General features: G+C 47.1%; 1 long non-coding RNA gene across 2 annotated transcripts in view; it reads left to right on the forward strand.

Moving 5' to 3' along the window:
* LOC137418623 (uncharacterized) overlaps positions 1-14,544 on the forward strand; it is a 45,697-nt gene that overhangs the window by 25,424 nt on the left and 5,729 nt on the right. Inside the window, exon 1 of one of the 2 annotated variants that reach the window (XR_013622354.1) lies at positions 14,157-14,445. The exons of the other annotated variant lie outside the window; for it this stretch is intronic. This is a non-coding gene — a long non-coding RNA (uncharacterized LOC137418623). Of the gene's footprint in view, positions 1-14,156; positions 14,446-14,544 lie in introns of those variants that run through there. 2 annotated transcript variants of the gene reach the window in all.

Genomic DNA, 14,544 nt, shown 5'->3' on the forward strand with positions numbered 1-14,544 from the left:
ATATATATATATATATATATATATATATATATATATATATATATATATATATATATATATATATATATACAGTTAAGCCCAAAATTATTCATACCCTATGAAAAATCTGAGATTTTTGCATTTATCTCATACTTACAAGCTAAAGTAGTGTAGTCGGCACTTAACGTAACCTGTAGTACCATCTGCAATATATGTAACCTTAAAATTCCACATTCCTGTAGTACCATCAGTCGCACGTCAGACATGGACACCAGGTTCGTGAAAGACTTAGGTTTAAAAAACGACGAATGGGAAACCATGGAACCAATAAATTCCACATTCCTGTGCCACCTGTAGTCAAATATCAAGCATGAACAGCAGGCCCGTGAAGGACTTCCATGAAAAACGTACCCGTTTGAATGTTTCTACACCCAGTCAATGGCGAATCTGCATATGGCGATCCGCGAATATCATGCTTAGAAAGTAGAAACCCTCACGGCATTTCGTCATTCACTTGAACTCAATATCTCTATTTTCATTCCAAATGGCATAACTCCAATGACAAATTAAATAGCATTAATATAAAAAATATAAACTTTTAACAACATTCGTGACATAAACAAATATTTAAATCCGGATGTGGAGTAGTTCCGTACAGTTGGGTGAATACAATTAAGAATTCAAAATCGTAATTGTATTCACTCAATTCCAAACGTAATTCCAATCATAAATTGATACTTTCACAAAATAGTTTAAAATGACGATTGTATTGGGATAATATCAAAACAGCTCATTGCCGTCATCTGTCCACTTCTGGATTCGGTGCAAGTTCGGAGTGAGTTAATTTCAAAATCATAATTTTATTGAGGAATTTTTGAAACTCCTACCTACCTTACCACATCCGCAGGGATTCCAAAACATTCCACAGAAGGTTTGGCGGGGCTAGCCCCAAAACTGAGGGAGTAGTTTGGGGACAGACAGACAGACATTCCTGTTTTATAATAAAGATACATACATGTACGTGTATATATTACATATACATATATATATATATATATACATATATATATATATATATATATATATATATATATATATATATATATATATATATATATACATACATATATATATATATACAGTCACGTGAAAAAGTAAGTACACCCCATGTAAAGTTTTGACTTTTTCAACATATTTCAACATACAGATATTTGATCTTCATTTCAACAATATTGATAGATAAAGGTGATATAATATAACAAATATCATGAAACATTTACATTTTCTAGTCCATTGTATAATTTAAATAAACATAAATGCAAATTTCGCATGTGGAAAAGTAAGTACACACTTGGCTCTAATAGGTGGTATTGCCCCCTTTGGCAGAAACAACCTCAAGTAGGCGTTTCTTATAACTGTCTACCAGTCTCTGACATCGACTGGGAGAAATTCTTGCCCACTCCTCCATGCAGAATTCTTCCAGCTGTGCGATGTTTGAGGGGTTTCTTGCATTCACAGCTCGTTGCAAATCACCCCACAACATCTCGATGGGATTTAGATCCGGGCTTTGAATTGGCCATTCCAGCACCCTCCATTTCTTTCTTTTCAGCCATTCCTTGGTGGATTTACTGGTATGTTTAGGGCCATTGTCATGTTGCAAGGTCCACCTTCGGTTGAGCTTCAACTTTCCAACAGATGGCCTCACATTATCCTCAAGCACCCTCTGGTACAATGAAGAATTCATAGTGGATTCTATGATGGTGAGCTGCCCAGGCCCTGATGCAGCAAAGCTGCCCCAAACCATAATATTTCCACCACCATGCTTTACAGTTGGTATCAGGTTCTTGTGGTCAAATGCTGTCTTTGATTTTCCCCAAACATGTCTTCTCGTACTGTGGCCAAATAGCTCTACCTTTGACTCATCTGTCCAGAGCACATTGTTCCAGAAGTGCTGGTCTTTGCCTAGGTGTTCATTGGCAAACTTTAGTCTTGCCCTGATGTTCTTTCTGGAGAGCAAAGGTTTCCTCCTGGCACACCTCCCATGTAGATCAAATTTATGCAGACTCTTTCTCATGGTAGACTCGTGCACTTTGACATCAACAGTGGCAAAAGCTACCTGTAGGTCCCATGATGACATTCTGGGGTTCTTAGAGACTTCTTTCAGCATCTTGCGGTCTGCTCTCGGGCTGAACTTGCTGGGGCGGCCTGGCCTGAACAAATTGGCAGTGGTTTGGAATCTTCTCCACTTGATCTTCTGGACAGTCGAATGATTGATTTCAAATTGTTTGGAGATCTTTTTAAACCCCTTCCCAGACTTGTAGGCATCTATAACCTTCTTTCTGAAGGCCTCAGAGAGCTCTTTTGATCTAGGCATGGTGACGCCGCACACTTCGACAACAAAGAGCAAACCAAACTAAATGTCTGAGGTTTAAATAAAACAGGTTCCTCCAAGATCCTCTCTAACGATGTTCTAATCATTTGCACCTGAGCTGGTGCACCTGATTCTAATTTTAGGTATTTGAAGTAGTGATAAATGTAGGGGTGTACTTACTTTTCCCACATGCGAAATTTGCATTTATGTTTATTTAAATTATATAATGGACTGCAAAATGTAAATGTTTCATGATATTTGTTATATTTTATCACCTTTATCTCTCAATATTGTTGAAATGAAGATCAAAGAGCTGTATGTTGAAAGATGTTGAAAAAGTCAAAACTTTACATGGGGTGTACATACTTTTTCACGTGACTGTATAAACATATATGTTGAAACAATGGCATGACACAATGGCACGGGATTTTCGTCCACATTTTGCGGAATTTCCGTCGCCATTCGTGGGATTTCCATCGACATTTGCGGATTATCGTTAACATTTGCGGGATTTGCCTTTACATTTGCGGATTTTGCCTCGCCATTCGTGGTTTGTTCGTCAACATTCGTGGATTTTCGGGATTCAGGAACCAATTACCCCTTTTTCCATTGAAACAATGCCCCACCATTCGCGGTTTCGCAATTCTCGGCACTTCGACGAACGTATCCATGAACAGCTCAGCTTGGGAAATTTGAACGCCAAAATCATAACGATCACTTCTGAGGGAGGGGTGATCGTTGTACCCGAGGACCTCTAAATCCAGAGTTAATTGGTGTCGGGAGAGCGCAGGGTATCGCTGGAAATTTAAGAGATAAAAAAAATGCGCGGGAAGAATCCGCTGCACTTAATGGCAAAACTGTGCAAGATATGGAGGTGTGAGAAAGCAGCGAGGATGAAAGAAGCGAGCCGGGGTTGGGGGCTAGTGAGGAGGTTAGGATAGGAACTTCCCCCATTCCTGGCGTGAGGCGTTCTCCCTCGCCCACAATATTGGAGCCAGCGACTCAATAAGTGGGTGCGATGGCTGTCCAGACCTTGCTCGAAAAATTAATGGGACAAATGAGGGAAGATATTAATAAAATGAATGAGAACATTAGAACACAAGGTGTGCGGTGTGAAAAGAAAATGGATGAACAAAATAATAAAATGAATGGAATTAATTCCCAAAGTAAACGAATGAGGAATGAAACGATGGAGATGAAAATTGATTTGGGCATGATGATTGAAGAAAAATTTAAGAAATAAAGAATGAATTAGGAGCACAGATTGATGGCATAGAGAGTAAGATGGAGGGTCAACCAAATTCTCTCTATGTAAATGTGTGTCATATGGCTCCACCCGGTGATATACAAATAATCTTCTTGTACTTATTTAAAAAAAAAAAAGTTTAAACAAGTTGATAATATGCATTATGGTGATGTTGAAATCTCAGTGAAAATAATTCGAAATTTTCAAAATGCTTTATTTCCCTAATTTTGGCGTCAGGAAGGGCATCCAGCCATAAAAAAACATTGCCTCAAAAAGATAACCATGACAATTACAACTACATATGGGCAGGGTACAGCCCGAAGTGGAGATCGGTTTCTGAGGTTTGGGACATGGAATGTAAGGACAATGACAGGGAGATCAGGAGAAGTGGTGGAAGTATTGGTCAGAAGAAGAGTGGACATATGTTGTGTGCAAGAGACGAGATGGAAGGGAAGTGGTGTGAGAATGGTGAAGGGTAGGCAGGGACAGAAATACAAGTTTGTGTGGCAAGGGTGCCTGGAGGGCGTGAATGGTGTTGGTGTCCTGTTTTCTGAGGAGTTTGTAGACAGTGTGGTGAGTGTGACTAGACTGAGTGATAGGTTGATGATGGTGAAAATGATGATTGGAAAGCTCTTGGTGAACGTCATCTTGGGATATGCTCCGCAGGTTGGTCGGAGCGATGAAGAGAAGGACAAGTTCTGGTGTGCGATCGAGAAGCTGATGGAAAACGTGAAAGATGAGGAAGTTGTTGTGGTCGGAGGAGACCTAAATGGACATGTGGGAAGGAGTATGGATGGTTTTGAGGGAGTTCATGGGGGTTACGGATATGGTGTAGGAAATGGAGAAGGTGAAAGGATTTTGGAGTTTCCTGATGGAGCTGATTTGTTGATTTGTAATACTCAGTTCCAGAAAGAGGATAATAAGCTTGTTACATACACGTCAGGTGGGTCGACGATAACCGTTGACTACCTGATGGTGCGTAGGCGAGATAGGGGGCACCTTCGGAACACAAAGGTGATCCCGGGGGAGGAGGCTGTTTCACAGCATCACTTGGTTGTCTGCGACATAAGGGTGAAAGGTGCGAGGAGAGCTCGGCGGGTGAAGTACCAACTGAGAATGAAGGTGTGGAGGTTGAAAGAGGTGACAGTAAGGGAGGCATTAAAAGAGAGGATGAGTACTGAGTAGGGTAGAGGATGATGTGGTTGAGCTTGAAAGTGGTTGGATGTCAATGAAAGCTAGTCTGTTGGGAGCCGTTAGTGAGGTATGTGGATGGACAAAAGGACCACCGAGGCACTCGGAAACATGGTGGTGGGATGATGAAGTTGGAAAGAGGATTGACGAGAAGAGGAAGAAGTTCAAGGAGTGGCAGAAGGCGAAGGGTACGGGAGCAGAAACAGCGGAGCATGAAAGTTATAAGGCAGCCAAGAAGGCTGCAAAGAAAGTGGTAGCAAAGGCGCAGTAGGCATGTAGGAAAATGTTCAGAGAACGCTTGGATTCGGAAGAGGGTCAGAGAGCAGTATTCAGGATTGCAAAGCAGATAGCGAAAGAGAGGTGTGATGTGATGGGGGTGAGTTGCTTGAAGGATGAAGTGGGACAAATCGTTGTGGACCCAGATGGAATTAAAGGAAGATGGAAAAGATATATGGAAATGCTGTTGAATACAGAGAGTGAATGGGATGGCAACATAGAGAGTAACCCAGTTTTAGGACCGGCAGAGAAGATACCTGAGAAGGAAGTTGAGGAAGCGATAAAAGCAATGAAGAGTAGAAAAGCGGGAGGGCCGACGGGAGTTGTGGGAGATATGTTGAAGGCAGCAGGAAGTTGGGGTGTGAAGAGAATGACAGAGATCTGTAATCTGGTGGTGAAAGAAGGCCGCATTCCAGTGGATTTGGAACTGAGTACCCTCGTTCCTCTATACAAGGGGAAAGGTGACCCTCTGGAGTGTGGCTCGTACCGAGCGATAAAGTTATTGGAGCATGGAATGAAGGTATTGGAAAGGGAGTTGGAGAGGAGGATAAGGAAGAAAGTGAAGATGGACGAAATGCAGTTTGGATTTATGCCAGGAAGAGGAACAACAGACGCGCTTTTCATTGTGAGGCAGTTGCAGGAGAAGTACATGGAGAAGAGGAAGAAGTTGTTTCTTGGGTTTGTTGATCTGGAGAAAGCATTCGATAGGGTTCCATGCAAAGTATTGACATGGGCATTGAGGAAGTTAGGAGTGGAGGAATGATTGATCAGAGTAGTGATGGCAATGTACAAAAGAGCGCGCACAGCTGTAAGGACGAAGGACGGGAACAGTGGTGAGTTTGAGGTGAACGTGGGAGTGCATCAGGGGGCGGTACTAAGTCCACTACTATTTGTAGCTGTGATGGAGGTGCTGGCTCAGAACGTAAAGGAGGGTTTACCGTGGGAGTTGTATGCAGATGATCTGGTGTTGATTGCGGAAAGTATGGATGGACTGAAGGAAAAGATGAACAAGTGGAAGGAATGTATGGAGACAAAAGGTCTGAAGGTGAATATCGGAAAGATGAAGGTGATGGCAAGTGGTAAAGCATGTGGGGAGGTGGAAAGAACTGGGAAGTGGCCCTGTGCTGTGTGCAGGAAGGGTGTCGGAGTGAACTCCATTCAATGTACAATGTGCGCTGAGTGGGTTCATCAAAAATGTAGTGGTCTGAGAGGGTCATTAACTAGTGTGGCAGCTACATTCAAATGTAAGGTGTGCACAGAGGGAGCTGCAGATGGAGGAAATGTTGAGTTGGATCTTGGAGATGGCGTGAAGCTGGAAGGTGTGAAAACATTTTGCTACCTCAGAGACATGCTGAATGGAGAGGTGGATCAGACTCGGCAACGGTTGCTGGAGTGAGATGTGCATGGAAGAAGTTTCGGGAACTGAGTGGCGTGCTGATGAGGAGGGGAGTGTCGTTGAAGCTGAAGGGAAAGGTGTATGCTGCATGTGTGAGAAGTGTTATGATTTATGGGAGCGAGACATGGGTAATGAACGTAGAGCAGCAACGAAGGTTGGAAAGGGTGGAAATGCGAATGGTTCGATGGATGTATGGAGTATCGATGAGAGAGAGGAAGACAAATGATGAATTGCGAAAAATGATGGGAATCGAGCCTGTGATTGATGCTGTGAAGAGGAACAGGTTGAGATGGTTTGGTCATGTGTTGAGGAAGGATGAAAGTGACTGGTTGAGAAGAGTGATGGAAATTAATGTAGAAGGAAGTAGAGGACGGGGAAGACTGAGAAAGACTTGGCTAAAGATGGTGGAAGAAGAAATGCAGGCAAGGGGGTTAACAAGGAGAGATGCAGAAAATAGGGCAAATGGAGAAGATTGTCATGGGGACCGCAAGGCTAACCCCCGCTCTAGTAGGGAAAATGGCCTTAAAATGCATGTTGTGGTGTGTTGTTCCAAGCAGAGGCAAGATGATCTCGGGCAAATGATAGAGTGAATAAAGCAGAATATTTGTGAAGTACAACATATATATTGTTGTTGTTGGTGCCTCATTATATACACATACCTACTATTCAATCAACAGCAACTTTTATGCCATCTGTAAAGTGTAGGCTACAAATGATAACCACTCATTGATTTGATGACCTTCCAGAAGTTTTGACCATACCTGCGAGTTTCGAACATACCCCCTGAATCCGGCTGGTACAAAACAGTCCTGGACACCATCATCTCTCACCGGCAAACGTGACGTCACAACACCTTTTCTCACTGTTTGGTTTGGACTTTCCATCGGCCGCTTTCTCTAATTGAAAATCAAACAGTGGAGATTTTGTTCTGACAAGGGAGCGTCTGGAAGTTGTAAAAATTCCTGTTTTCAATTCATAAATACACCCAGCGAGTCGGCGTGCCAAATTCTATTTGCTTTCTCCCGGTTCAGCAACGGAGGCTGAGGGGTGAAACGTCACCTTGTGCTTTTCCCTGTACGCTGTGTCTTTTTGTCGCACCTGCTCCCTTGTTGCTCGGGACCTGATTGGGTGATTCTCTGACGTCTCATCTCTCGGCTTGGTGATGATTACTGGCCATCAGTGCGCCCTGATGAAGGAAAGCTTGAACAATGGCAGCAACACGTCAAAGCCAAGAAACTCTGCGCCCAAGGCAATATAATGGTCGTGCTCGGTTTATCGGAACACTCGACCGATGCACCTTGGGGGCTTGCAAAGCGTTTCGCTTGTATCCCCCTCCACCCATCAGTTGCAGTTATTGTACTTGCTCGAAACATGCCCACGTCATCTAATGACATCAATTAGAGTGGTTTTTTCACGAGTTAAAACAAATGGGCCTGATATTCTGCGCAATTTGCACACGAATAACAACAAAAAGATGTTATTGGTATGACCGTATGCATAATAATAACCTTGATTCATTACCCCACCCAGGGACTACTTGGGTAAAAGGGCCACATGGCAGCAGGCGCGCGCGGCAAGGTCCGGAGCACGCGGCCAGGTTCTCAGCGTGTGGTCAGGTTCTCAGTGCGAGGTCAAGTTCTCAGCGTGTGGTCAGGTTCTCAGCGAGTGGTCAGGTTCTCAGTGCGAGGTCAGGTTCTCAGCGCGTCGTCAGGTTCTCAGCGTGTGGTCAGGGTCTCAGCGTGTGGTCAGGTTCTCAGCGTGTGGTCAGGTTCTCAGCATGTCGTCAGGTTCTCAGCGTGTGGTCAGGTTCTCAGTGCGAGGTCAGGTTCTCAGCGCGTCGTCAGGTTCTCAGCGTGTGGTCAGGTTCTCAGCATGTGGTCAGGTTCTCAGCGTGTGGTCAGGTTCTCAGCGTGTGGTCAGGTTGTCAGCATGTCGTCAGGTTCTCAGCATGTGGTCAGGTTCTCAGCGTGTGGTCAGGTTCTCAGCGTGTGGTCAGGTTCTCAGCATGTCGTCAGGTTCTCAGCGTGTGGTCAGGTTCTCAGTGTGAGGTCAGGTTCTCAGCGCGTCGTCAGGTTCTCAGCATGTGGTCAGGGTCTCAGCGTGTGGTCAGGTTCTCAGCATGTGGTCAGGTTCTCAGTGCGAGGTCAGGTTCTCAGCGCGTCGTCAGGTTCTCAGCATGTGGTCAGGTTCTCAGCGTGTGGTCAGGTTCTCAGCGTGTCATCAGGTTCTCAGCGTGTGGTCATGTTCTCAGCATGTGGTCAGGTTCTCAGCGTGTGGTCAGATTCTCAGCGTGTTGTCAGGTTCTCAGTGTGTGGTCAGGTACTCAGCGTGTGGTCAGGTTCTCAGCGTGTGGTCAGATTCTCAGCGTGTTGTCAGGTTCTCAGTGTGTGGTCAGGTTCTCAGCGTGTGGTCAGATTCTTAGCATGTGGTCAGGTTCTCAGCGCGTCGTCAGGTTCTCAGCATGTGGTCAAGTTCTCAGCGTGTGGTCAGGTTCTCAGCTTGTGGTCAGGTTCTCAGGGTGTGGTTAGGTTCTCAGTGCGAGGTGAGGTTCTCAGCGCATCGTCAGGTTCTCAGCACGTGACCAGGTTCTCAGCGTGTGGTCACGTTCTCAGTGCGAGGCAGGTTCTCAGCACGTCGTCAGGATCTCAGCGCGTGGTCAGGTTCTCAGGGCATGGTCAGGTTTTCAGCACGTGGTCAGGTTCTCAGTGCGTGGTCAAGATCTCAGCGCATGGTCAGGCTCTCAGTGCATGGTCAGGTTCTCAGCGAGTGGTCAGGCTCTCAGGGTGAGGTCAGGTTCTCAGTGCATGGTCAAATTCTCAGTGCATGGTCAGGTTCTCAGTGTGAGGTCAGGTTCTCAGTGCGAAGTCAGGTTCTCAGCATGTGACCAGGTTCTCAGCACGTGGTCAGGTTCTCAGTGTGAGGTCAGGTTCTCAGTGCATGGTCAGGTTGTCAATGCATGGTCAGGTTCTCAGTGCGAGGTCAGGTTCTCAGTGCGAGGTCAGGTTCTCAGCACGTGACCAGGTTCTCAGCGCGTGGCCAGGTTCTCAGTGCGACATCAGGTTCTCAGTGCATGGTCAGGTTCTCTGCGCGTGGTCAGGTTTTCAGTGTGAGGCCAGGTTCTCAGTATATGGTCAGGTTCTCAGTGCGAGGTCAGGTACTCAGCACATGACCAGGTTCTCAGTGTGAGGTCAGGTTCTCAGCACGTGGTCAGGTTCTCAGTGCGAGGTCAGGTTCTCAGTGCGAGGTCAGGTTCTCAGCACGTGCTCAGGTTTTCAGTGCGAGGTCAGGTTCTCAGTGCGAGGTCAGGTTCTCAGCACGTGACCAGGTTCTCAGCGTGTGGTCAGGTTCTCAGCGTGTGGTCAGGTTCTCAGTGTGTGGTCAGCTTCTCAGCATGTCGTCAGGTTCTCAGTGTGTGGTCAGGTTCTCAGAATGTGGTCAGGTTCTCAGCAAGTGGTCAGGTTCTCAATGCGAGGTCAGGTTCTCAGCGCGTCGTCAGGTTCTCAGCATGTGGTCAGGGTCTCAGCGTGTGGTCAGGTTCTCAGCGTGTGGTCAGGTTCTCAGCGTGTGGTCAGGGTCTCAGCGTGTGGTCAGGGTCTCAGCGTGTCGTCAGGTTCTCAGCGTGTGGTCAGGTTTTCAGTGTGAGGCCAGGTTCTCAGTATATGGTCAGGTTCTCAGTGCGAGGTCAGGTACTCAGCACATGACCAGGTTCTCAGTGTGAGGTCAGGTTCTCAGTGCATGGTCAGGTTCTCAGCACGTGGTCAGGTTCTCAGTGCGAGGTCAGGTTCTCAGTGCATGGTCAGGTTCTCAGCACGTGCTCAGGTTTTCAGTGCGAGGTCAGGTTCTCAGTGCGAGGTCAGGTTCTCAGCACGTGACCAGGTTCTCAGCGTGTGGTCAGGTTATCAGCGTGTGGTCAGGTTCTCAGCGTGTGGTCAGGTTCTCAGCATGTCGTCAGGTTCTCAGCGTGTGGTCAGGTTCTGAGCATGTGGTCAGGTTCTCAGCGAGTGGTCAGGTTCTCAATGCGAGGTCAGGTTCTCAGCGCGTCGTCAGGTTCTCAGCATGTGGTCAGGGTCTCAGCGTGTGGTCAGGTTCTCAGCGTGTGGTCAGGTTCTCAGCATGTCGTCAGGTTCTCAGCGTGTGGTCAGGTTCTCAGCGTGTGGTCAGGTTCTCAGTGCGAGGTCAGGTTCTCAGCGCGTCGTCAGGTTCTCAGTGCGTCGTCAGGTTCTCAGCGTGTGGTCAGGGTCTCAGCATGTGGTCAGGTTCTCAGCATGTGGTCAGGTTCTCAGTGCGAGGTCAGGTTCTCAGCACGTGACCAGGTTCTCAGTGCGAGGTCAGGTTCTCAGTGCATGGTCAGGTTCTCAGCACGTGGTCAGGTTCTCAGTGCAAGGTCAGGTTCTCAGTGCATGGTCAGGTTCTCAGCGCGTGGTCAGGTTGTCAGTGCGAGGTCAGGTTCTCAGTGTGAGGTCAGGTTCTCAGTGCGTGGTCAGGTTCTCAGCGCGTGGTCAGGTTCTCAGTGCGTGGTCAGGTTCTCAGTGCGAGGTCAGGTTCTCAGCATGTTACCAGGTTCTCAGTGTGTGGTCAGGTTCTCAGCACGTGACCAGGTTCTCAGCGCGAGGTCAGGTTCTCAGTGCATGGTCAGGTTCTCGGTGCGAGGTCAGGTTCTCGGTGCGAGGTCAGGTTCTCAGCACGTGGTCAGATTCTCAGCACGTGGTCAGGTTCTCAGCGTGTGGTCAGGTTCTCAGTGCGTGGACAGGTTCTCAGCACGTGGTCAGGTTCTCAGTGCGTGGACATGTTCTCAGCGCGAGGTCAGGTTCTCAGTGCATGGTCAGATTCTCAGCACGTGGTCAGGTTCTCAGCGCGTGGTCAGGTTCTCAGCACGTGACCAGGTTCTCAGCGCGAGGTCAGGTTCTCAGTGCATGGTCAGGTTCTCGGTGCGAGGTCAGGTTCTCAGTGCATGGTCAGGTTCTCAGCACGTGACCAGGTTCGCAGCACGTGACCATGGTCGCAGCGCACGCGCGTGTTTGTTAACCCTTCTGAGAATGCGATCACATCAATTCTCATCCGTGTCGGAATAATGCACCCAAGGCATTCCTCTGCAGGAAAATACCAAACACTGAGTGACTAATCATAGTCCATCGTAACTGTGCCGAGTGTGCCGGTGTGTAGAAGGTGTTAGCTTCGTGCAATGGGAATATCCAGGCACTCATAGAAATTGCAATTTATTTCTGAACATCATGGAAGCGTGCACGGATATAATGGAACGAAATGAGAACAAATTGATTACTCACAGTACATATCTGCATTAGTCGAATGTTAATTCATTTGGCTTCATTTTCCTGGGACCTATGACCAGCCCAAGCTTGTGCAACACAAATCGATGTATTGTGACGAGCGAGGGGCTGCAGCGTCACAGATAATGTGCTGCTTATATTAAAGTAAGAATGTGGGCTTCGAGGATAGCCCGAGTGGTGTGTGCACTCATCTTTAAGGTGTCTAGCATGGGTTTGGATATATGGACCCCTCCATCAACTGCCACCCTGGTGCTTCACATGCAGCGTGCCACAACAATGCGAGGACACACTCTATTGGAAGGGCTTTAAGGTTGAAGACCCGCCTGCCAGCCCTGGCCGTGGACGTTAAAGATCCCACAGTGGTATTAATTGAATAGTCGGCGAGTTATCACCGACACCCTGAACAGATTCCAAATCCCTGCCACTTTCGGTCAAACATCAAGTCCTGGCTTCTAGTTTGAAACAGACATGGAAGCCAAAAAACAACCTTTTTCCATCTGACTGAAGAATAAAGTCAAAATATTTGGGTATATAGTACACACATATATGTATTTGGGTATGTATATATTGTGGTTTTGGAAAATGTTGGTTTTCGAAAACAAGGAGTTGGGGGTTGGGGGGAGGGAAGCGCATCTATGGACACCTTAGGAATCCCGAGATAGTTATTTCTTAGTCTGTGTGCTGATAGACCTTTGCCCCTTGTCTAAGTGTTCGGGAATGGGAACATGCGTTGTCGCGAGAATAGTCTATGTATTCCCGGTGTGATGTCTCCCGATTTCCAACTATGTCGTTCTTTCAATCCACATTCGGTTCGTTCCAACAATCCACATTCGGTTCGTTCCAACAATCCACATTCGGTTCGTTCCAACAATCCACATTCGGTTCGTTCCAACAATCCACATTCGGTTCGTTCCAACAATCCACATTCGGTTCGTTCCAACAATCCACATTCGGTTCGTTCCAACAATCCACATTCAGTTCGTTCCAACAATCCCCGTTGTGCTGATGCGGCACAGGGCTGGTGTGGAACAGGATAGGCGCAGGCACAGGGCTGGTGTGGAACAGGACAGGTGCAGGCACAGGGCTGGTGTGGAACAGGGCTGGTGTGGAACAGGATTGGCGTGGCACAGGGCTGGTGTGGAACAGGGCTGGTGTGGAACAGGGCTGTTGTGGAACAGGGCTGGTGTGGCACAGGGCTGGTGTGGAACAGGATTGGTGTGGCACAGGGCTGGTGTGGAACAGGCCTGGTGCGGCACAGGGCTGGTGTGGAACAGGGCTGGTGCGGCACAGGGCTGGTGTGGAACAGGATTGGTGCGGCACAGGGCTGGTGTGGAACAGGGCTGGTGCGGCACAGGGCTGGTGTGGAACAGGGCTGGTGTGACACAGGGTTGGTGTGAAACAGGACAGGTGCAGGCACAGGGCTGGTGTGGAACAGGACATGTGCAGGCACAGGGCTGGTGTGGAACAGGGCTGGTGCGGCACAAGGCTGGTGTGGAACAGGACAGGTGTAGGCACAAGGCTGGTGTGGAACAGGACATGTGCAGGCACAGGGCTGGTGTGGAACAGGGCTGGTGCGGCACAGGGCTGGTGTGAAACAGGACAGGTGTAGGCACAAGGCTGGTTGCCGGCAATGTCAAAATATATGGATTAACCCTGAATTGAACATGTGATGAGATATTAAAAGTTATGCCGAACAGACAGAGAATTTGTAAAAATGCAGTAAATATGTCAAATTAGTGACTGATAATGTGCCAGCAATCATCTTCTCAATTGTAATTGAGCTAATAAACGGTTTTTTCTGTTTCATCTTTCAGTTATTCTTCCAGAAACCACAATTGTCGTTTTTTTGGCCCACCCTGTAGATGTGCTTGTCATCGGCGGAGTTTTTTGGGGGCTGGAGGGGGGGGGCAGGGGGACAATGCCCCCACCTTAATTTTTTTCAGTAGTTTCTAATTAAGATAAAAACATCCCGTATTTAAACGTGAGTAACATTAATGAACGTAAACTGTAACTACACCAACAAACGGTAATTTTAGACGTCAGACCAAACTACCCATTATTAATATTAACCCCTTTCCCCCCCAAATAGAGAAGTCAAACTACGCCTATGGTGCGGTGCTTGTGTCCGAACAATATCCGGTTGGTATTTCCGGTCGGTAATTAAATACGCCCAACAATTTCGTGAAAACTTCAAAAAGGACCATTCATGTCACCGGGTCATGGTCATTCATGTCATTCACTAAAAATTAATTTAAATAACTAAAATAACTAAAAATTTTACTAAAATAACTAAAAATTTTACTAAAATAACTAAAATTACTAAAATTCTTTATTACTTTAAAAATTCTTTATTTTTTAAAATTCAACAATTTCGTGAAAACTTCAAAAAGGACCAATCATGTCACGGGCAGAAAGGGCAGGAGTTGTTGGACTTCTGCGGAGTCTCCGCGCGAGTTCCTGAGCTTAGGCCCGGCCTCACCGAGCACAGGTAGCACACAAGTGCAAGCTTGAAACCAGCTGGGCCATGTACCGGCTCCTCTCTCTACCTGAACGTCTTCCCCCAAATCCGTTTAATTACGGCCAACTTTTGTCTCCATCTGCTCCGCGTTACTGTCGCTTTCTGTGAGTGTGCCGGGCCTATGAAAGAGGCGTGAATGCTGCGGGTGATGCGCAGCAGATGGCCTCGGGGCCGGAGAAGGTATATATATCGCTTCTCGCCCTCGCTTCCCGCGCCAGCCATTTCCCACCGCAGCTGCTTTGCGCCGGCTAGGCCGGGACCGCGCAATGCGAGACAGAT

The sequence above is a fragment of the Myxine glutinosa genome, chromosome 2, assembly GCF_964187855.1.
Source record: "Myxine glutinosa chromosome 2, kmMyxGlut1.1, whole genome shotgun sequence".
In the NCBI taxonomy this organism is placed as follows: Eukaryota; Metazoa; Chordata; class Myxini; order Myxiniformes; family Myxinidae; genus Myxine; species Myxine glutinosa.